The following is an 8,267-nucleotide window of genomic DNA, read 5'->3' as shown; positions in this document are numbered from 1 at the left end:
TCATACCAAGGCACAACAGAGAAAGTTCGCTAAACCTTGATAAGTAAGCATCGATGTCGGAGTCTCGGACTGTGAGGTTCCATAACTCTTGTTCCATTTTTTGAATTTTGCCACGCGGGCAGTACTCGGCCATCAGCATTTCCTTCAATTCTGCCCACGGCATGGAATTGGCTATGGGGAGATTCATGCCCTCCACATGTCCATTCCGCCAGGTGAGAGCTTGATCAACAAATGTGCATGCTGCAAACTTCACCTTGACCTCTTCGGGGCAATCACATATCTCGAACACTGATTCCACCTTTTCAATCCACCTCTTTAGGATTATCATTCCCCCTATGCCATTAAATGTTTGTGGCTTGGCGTTGGTGAAATCTTTGTAGGAGCATGTCTTGGTAGGTCCTTGATTTATTCCGTTGTTTGAACTTCCAGCCCCCTGCCCATTTCCTCTGCCATTGTTCCCTTGGTGGATTTGTGCCATGGTTGCTACGACTATAGCAGATACAGCTGCTTGAAACGCAGCTGAGTCGACTTTCGGTGGTGTTGGTGGTTGATTATTTATGCGGTTTGGTCTTTGCGGCATCTTGCTGTTACGAAACAGAAAGATGTTGAGTATGTATTGTTTTTAAGTTGGGAATTTCATGAATCAGTTTGCGCATCTAAGCGTTTCTATAATTTACACTAAGCAATAAGAACATAAAACACATACCATATAACATCACAAATAAACACATAATATTTTCCATTAATATTATCCGCACTTTGATACATGAAAATTTTGCTCGAAAGAGCATACATAGAGGTACAAAGTTCGACAGCATAATGACTCTATGAGTAGTCTAATCACTTAAACATGGAGTCGGTAAACATAAGAGAACATAGTAGTAGTAGGGTAAAGCTAGTCCTAACAGACTAGGAAGCTCCCAACAGTGGGAGCGAGATCATATACCGAAGTGTAGTGCCAAAAACTGGGCCATCTCACTCATCTCTCCAATAACTTCATCTCTTTCCTGTTCATCGTGCACCACTCGTGCTTCCATGGCGAATAGTTGTTGCCGTAGAGCAGTAGCCTCAGTCTCCGGAGAACAATTCTCTCTCGCTGGATTCCCTGGTGGGGCAGGGTGGTTCTGCTGCATCTCGCCGATAGGTTGTGTGACAGAGGCCTCGTCTGTGCCTCTTTCTTCCTCCATGTCGCCATCGGGCCCATCAAACTTGTAGTCTGTGTCCGTGTACTCATCGGGCCCAACGCTGTGTGCTCCCCCTGTTCTTCCTTGAGGTCATCCTCAATCATTCCGTAGACCACTAAGAGCTTATGAAACTGAATGCCCTGATGCTCCTCTTCCATGGTGACTTCGAGGAGGTATATAAATAAACTATTATTACTCCTAAGCTTTATTATTTATATATAAAAAGTTAGGTTGATGTGCTCTTCTGGTTTAATAATGGGGTATGCCTTAGGTTTACTGACCATCGTGATCATCCCAGGGCATGTGTTAGTTGTATCACGAAGAAATGTAGTTTATCAGACTACATTCATTCATAATACAACTGTGAATAGCCCTGGTTTAACTAGGATGTCAGGTTCTCCATATCATCATATTTTATTTGTTATTATGTTCGTTTTTCTAAGTCGCACAAGTAAAAGTGTTTATTAGCACATTTTATTTGTTTTATTTAGAGTTATTTAGCCGCTTGTTGGGTTTATAGTTGCATATCAATGTGTAGTTAGATATGTCAGTTCACTATAAACAGAGCTATGATACCAACCTGTCACACCCCCGAACTAGACGGCGGAAACGTCCGAGGGCTCGCATGACTTAAATTGAAATATCATCACAATGAGTATATATGAAACATAACACATTCATCACCAAACATTACGTAGTACAACTGGCATTGTTTACATCAAGTACATGGTTTACATTACATGATCCCAAAATATAAAGTGTTTGATGATTAGCAACTACAAAAGAAACCTTCAACACACTGGATGCTTCGTCGCTCTAACGATTTCCTGAGAATACAAGTTATTTTGAAAACGGTCAACATATATAATGTTGGTGAGTTCATAAGTATGTTTGATGTAAAATAGTTTATGTCGTTTGTAAAACCCAGAAAATCCGATATTTTCTGTAATAAGACTTTTCAAGAAAATGTTGTGATGATCCTGTTAGTATATGTGTGAATGATTTCAAAATGTTTATAAATGAGAAGTTTTGCATTATAGTTATTGAAAGTACAAGTGAATAATATTGGTTTCCCCGGAAAACCCGATGTTTTCCGATAAAATATTATGATTGTTTTGTATTATTGTATCGTCAAAGCGAATGAATATGATTTCCCATGATTACTTAGATGGAATTGGATCTCTACGTGAGTCGTTATAACCATGCATGATAATGACCAGTTCGTTTGTCTTGGCATTCTAATGACATCGGAATTGATCTTAAGATTTTTTCACCCAAGACTGGCCGAGTCTAACTGTAGCGAACCTCTTAGGCGTGGGGGAGTCACCCCCGTCTAGATCTATACACAAACTCTCGCTCTCCCTCCAGGAGACTTTGATTATAACTACAAACTATGACCGACAATTTTTGGTGTTGCCCGGTATTACTCACTTATTCCAAATGAATTTGATTAACCTTGATTAATGACCTAATTTTTGTTTACTTGAATAGAAGGTAAGCCGAACAGACGAGGAGAAGAGGACTACTAGGCCCTACTAATTACGTATGTTATTTAAGGCTATCGAGTATACGAAAGACGCGCTGGCCCATTTCAGATAAGATTTATTTTGATCTTAATAGCAATGCTAACGGGCCACTAAGGCCCAATAGCATGTAAAAGCCATTGAGGGTCCCTTAAGCATGTAATTAGGTCACAGGAGGCCCAATAACATGTATTATTTATGCTAAGCACAAAAGTCATGTCAATGGGTCACGAAGGCCCAATAAGCATGATTATAATCTTTCAAGCCCATCAATTAGAATGTTTACTTGTTTCGTATAGTATTAGTGTTGCGAAATTGTTTAATCGATATGTCGTAATAATCACCAAATTGTTTTATAACGATTCATAGATTTTAAAAAAATAGATATTTTTCTATTTAACCCATAAGTTATGAAGTTTCATATATCTTGACCCAATTATTTGATTATTAACATAATTGACTAAAAATATTAGTTTGACAAATTCTGACCCTTAGTTTGGTAAAGTTGGCAATTTTTAACCCTTTTTTTGAAAAATGACATATTAGGTCCTTGAACCATTTTTCTTGACATTTTGACCTAAACACTTAGTTAAATGATGTTTTAAGCCCAAAATTTTATTTAGGACAGTTTGAGCCCCTTAGTTAAAATATTTCCTTTTAAATCCACACTTTTCGCAATTTTTACAATTTTTACCCAAAATCCAAAATCTTTGCTTTTTTAGTCCCTTTTGATAAATAAGGCCATTTTAACCCCTGAAATGGGTTTATATACGATTATAACCCCTGTTTGGAGAAAAATGTCCATTTCAGCCCCCTTAAATTTGGTTTTTCGCATTTTTGGGCCTAAATAGCCAAAAAGCCCGAATTTTAGCCCATTAAACTAAAATTTACATTTTTAGTCCTTTAGAAAGCCTAATATTTATAAAAACTCTTATTTTATCTGTTTTGACCTTTTGATCCTTGTAGAAACCATGAATGAGATTTTTTCTCCAACTATTGTTTATTTATCCAAAATGGACCAATAACAAATTTTATGTTGTAGTGTATTTATTATAAAGCTTGTATGGTAGTTTATCTTGACATTTTAAGTGAAATGTAACCTAGATCACATATTGTTCCTTCTTGAACTATAGATCTTGAAATATATTTCATTTTTAGCACATATTTACCACATAAACACAAGAAATCACACATAACATACAAATACACATATATCTTCACAATTTTACTTGTATTCTCCCCCATAAATCATATGAAAACTGAAAATAAAGGGTTATGAACCCACCTTGAGTTTGTGGATTTGTCACACCCCGAGACCGCTGGCAGAAACGTTCCGGGGCGGAGGACTTCATGCGTAGTATCACAACAATTGTGTCATAGCAAGCGTAGTAACACATAACCAGACATTGAATACATATATGAGAAAGGTTTACATTGTTTAATACATAGCTTTGTTCGTATCAAAAGTAAATTAGTAAAGACGCGGCTCTAATGCTCCGACTTCTCCGAACTCCTGGAAGTACCTGTCTACTAATTCCCTGAGAATACAAGAAGTTTTGAAAGAATATCAACATAAAGCTGGTGAGTTCATAAGCGTTAAGTTTTTGTGAGAAAATGTTCCTTGATCTTTTTGACAAGTTTCCTCAAGAAAATCCTATATTTTCTTATGAAAAGTGTTTTCAAAAGCCCATTCCTTCCATGACTTCCAGATTCGTACAAGATATGTACAACCCAAGGAGTTGTGGAATGAATAAGATTATCTGTAGGTTGTAAAACAATCCGTTTTGAATATCTTGTTTATCCCAGGAAAATCCTATATTTTCCCTAAAGGTTGATGGTTGATTATCCGTTTTTAAGCTGAAGTTTGCAAGTATCTACCATACTCGTGTTGATGAGAGTAGTTTTCTTTTAATAACCCTGGTTACACCCAGAGAGGTATATTAGCTTTTAAAAGTTAAATAAAAGAAAATCGTGATGAACTAAGTCCTAAACATATTATTACTAATACCTTTCAGTAATTAAATCGTTTATTACTTTGAGGTTAGTTCACTTGATTCATTATTACAAAAGTAAATTCCTGCCACCTAGGTTTTGAGTTTCATGACCATAACAGACTGGATATAGTCCGCAACGACCTGTATCCTTAATGACTTCATCACCTGCAGACCTACCGGTCCGGCTCTAGTTATCAGCAAGGTGCGGGATTGTCAGTCCCGTATAGATCTATACCCAATAGTCACACTCTCCCTACAAGAGATTATGGTCATGAGTGCTAGTCCTACACTCTAGATTATGTGGGAGTGTTACCAAGGATGTGTCTCAAACTTAGCCTAGCAAATTTACAAATAATAATACAGAAAGTCCTGTTTATGATTTTCATGAATCCTTTATAAAATAATACATTTTACTACATGATTCACAAGTTCATTGTTATAGTTTTGAAAACTGTTTCTACGTGTTGATTTCTTAATCAGTTGACAAAGCTGTTTTCTGTGTTTAAAAGCATACTGGAAATATAATTATCTTAAATAAAATAATATATTTGAGCACAAGTTTCCTTGTACTTTTGCTTGTATTCCCCCCTGAAAACATGAAAAACTCGGAAAAAGCGTAGGGGTATGAACTCACCTGACGCGGGTGTGCCGGGTAGGATGCTAGGTGTCAATTTAGGACTTGAACACACGCAAGGATCCTATGTAACATGAAGTGATACATAATTGTATCTAATTAGATATTGAACCACTAATTAAGTAAGATAATACACTCTGATGCGTGACTTTTAAAAGTTTTTACGGCCCAAAGACCATATCCCCATGATTTTACGTCTGTAAACTCATGGGTGGGGTGTTTTTGGGTGCTCAATGGTCTTATATTGCAGAAGGAAAAGTTCTAAGGTTGGTTCAAGGGCTTAGGAAGGGATTGGGACTTGAAATGACCTTGGAAATGGGGTTTACGGCCTATGAATGACCCTTGGTGAGTTTACTGCCGTAAGCACATGAGTTTACGGCTGTAAACTCATGCTTGGCCCATTCTTGCATGATTTTGTGCATCACATGAAGGGATACAAGGTTCTAGGCTCTTATGCAAGCTTTGGGAGGTGTTTAAGGGCATCTAACACCATGAAGAGGTGTTTACGGTCCATGAATGTTCATGGGCCGTAAACTCATTTTTACTCCCATAAAGACATGATTTTGATGTTTTAAGCTCATTCATGCAAGTCCCTAACTCATAGCTAAGAATTAGGAGTCAATGGTCTTATATATTCTGAATAGGGGCCAGAGGAGTGATTATTTTCCCACTTCTTGTTGTAACTATATTTATGTGCGCGCCTCGTGGGTTATTTTCAGTTTTACTAGGAAGTTCGCCCGATGATCTTTGGTTGATTTGTTGAGCAAGTTGCCCTAGATGCGTTTCTATGTTGTGGATAGATGCTTGCTGGTTTCTAAGCATGGTCCTTGTTTCTTGAATTGCAGCATCATGATCACTATGTCTCTTTTCTAAAGCAGCTACAAATTTGGTAAGCATTTCTTCCAAACTTGGTTTTCTTTCTTGTGCTAGCTCCTCCTTTTGGTAAAACCCTCTTCCTTTCTGCCTGAACTTCTCCTCCTTAGCCTTCTTATACTCTTCATATGGGAGCCACTCTTTCTTTGGTTTTCGCCAATATTCATCATATCGGTCTCCACTTGAGTAACAAACTTGCACCTTTTTGTTGCCATTTTCATCCAAGTCGCAATCTCTAGTAAGATGAGGCCCAATGCAGTTTTCACAACCCACCCGAATAGCATGGATCGTTTGATCCATTTTATCCATCCTCCTATCCATGGTTTTTAGCATAGTCATGACCGCGGAAAAGTCTTCAGTAACTGCACATGCGGCTCCCCTAGTAACATCATTTCTTGGGTTGTGGTATTCACTAGAGTGCTTAGAGAATTCTTCAATTAATTCCTTGATCACCGGGGGTGGCTTCTTTGTGAGCGGGCCTTGCGAGTCAAGTAACTGCTTGGTTGTGACATTGACTCCATCATAGAAAATGGAGACTTCTTGCTGGCTATTTAGGTCATGGTGTGGGCAGCTTCTTAGTAAGCTCTTGTACCTCTCCCAAGCTTCATATAGTGACTCTCCAGCTTGTTGTTCAAAGTTAGCTAGTGCTTTCTTCAGTTTGGCTATCTTAGAAGGTGGGCAAAAGTGATCAATGAATTCTTCTTTCATCTTGGCCCATGTGGTGACTGATCAGGGGGGAAGTGATTTGAGCCAGTCTTTTGCAACGCCTTTGAATGTCCCTGGAAGCATGCGAAGTAGCTGAGTCTTGCGAGGCACATTTGGAACATTGAAGTAATCAGCTACATCATTGACTTCATCCAAATGCTTGTAGGCATCTTCGTGGTCTTTTCCATAGAAAGGTATTTCTTTAAGTAATGTTAGGATATGACACTTGAGCTCAAAAGTAGTAGTCGCGGGAATTGCGGGTTGCACAAGTCCCGGGCCAGTGTCTTCGCGCATCCTCTTCTTCCATTCCCCCATGGGGATTTCATCAATGTTAGCCATGGTAAGAGCTAACTCATCGCCGGAATCGGAGTTGTGCCCGTATGTAAGTTCTTCTTCCTCCTCGGTGTCGTACTCGGTGTCTTCCTTGATTGGTTCTTCACTTCCTAAAGATGCGTTGGATGCACCTGCTTTGCTGCTCTTTTTCTTCCCAAAAACAGTCTTCAAGTTAGACAAAGGTGACTTCTTGGGTGTACTCGAGTTCTCCACGTCCTTTCCTTTGTTCCTTTTCAATGCGGATTCGGGATCTTCAAACGGGGGTTCCAGCGGGGTGTTTGATCCTCTGGTCATGAAATTCCTTAAATAAATAAGATAAAAACGTAAAGAGAACAAAAAAATGTACTAATAAAAAAACGAAAATTAAAAGCTACAATTTGCTGTACTCATCGAGTAGGTGTGAATACACTCGGCGAGTAGCAGTGTATTTTTGAAAGAATTCAAAACTTGAAATAAAACTAATTTAGATGCTAAAACCTAACTACTAATTATTAATCTGGAATAAATGAACTTTGTGCCAGTAAACTCACACAAAGGATCGAAAAAAATTAGAAATTAGATAAATTATTTAGAACCGTTCCCCGGCAACGGCGCCAAAAACTTGATGTGTGTGAAACGAGCTACTTTTAATCCTACTTTTAGTTAATAAATTAAGCACACAAATGAACCTGTCTTTTAGTGGTATAGTTGGGTAAGTAGGGTGTCGAACTCAGGGAACGGAAATTAATCTAATAACTAATTTTAACTAAACAAGTAATAAAAGTAAAGGGTTTTTTCTCTAGTTTTACAAGACTAGAAACTTAAACATAGCACTTAAAACAATTAACTAACTAAACAATTAAAGCAACTGACAAATTCACCAAATTTATTAAAGGGTTTCGGTTTAGGTTCAACTAATTCACTCCTATGGTTATTTAAATGATAGATTAATTATTTTTGGTTACCAACTATAGTGGTTAGGTTCATGTTCATTACTCCTAACCCTTAGACAATTAATCAATTCAAGCAGTGGCCAATTGTT

General features: G+C 37.9%; 1 non-coding gene across 1 annotated transcript; it reads left to right on the top strand.

Annotated features, from left to right (window-relative positions):
- The first annotated feature begins 6,761 nt into the window (after window positions 1-6,761).
- Window positions 6,762-6,868, top strand: LOC145077554 (small nucleolar RNA R71). Its single transcript, XR_013693295.1, has one exon. It is a non-coding gene; the product is annotated as a small nucleolar RNA R71 (small nucleolar RNA).
- Window positions 6,869-8,267: the final 1,399 nt, after the last annotated feature.

This window comes from Lactuca serriola, chromosome 9, assembly GCF_051521515.1.
Source record: "Lactuca serriola cultivar US96UC23 chromosome 9, Lser_US96UC23_V15, whole genome shotgun sequence".
Lineage (NCBI taxonomy): Eukaryota > Viridiplantae > Streptophyta > Magnoliopsida > Asterales > Asteraceae > Lactuca > Lactuca serriola.
The sequence above is the reverse complement of the archived record's forward strand: the minus strand, read 5'-3'. Positions and strand labels throughout refer to the sequence as shown.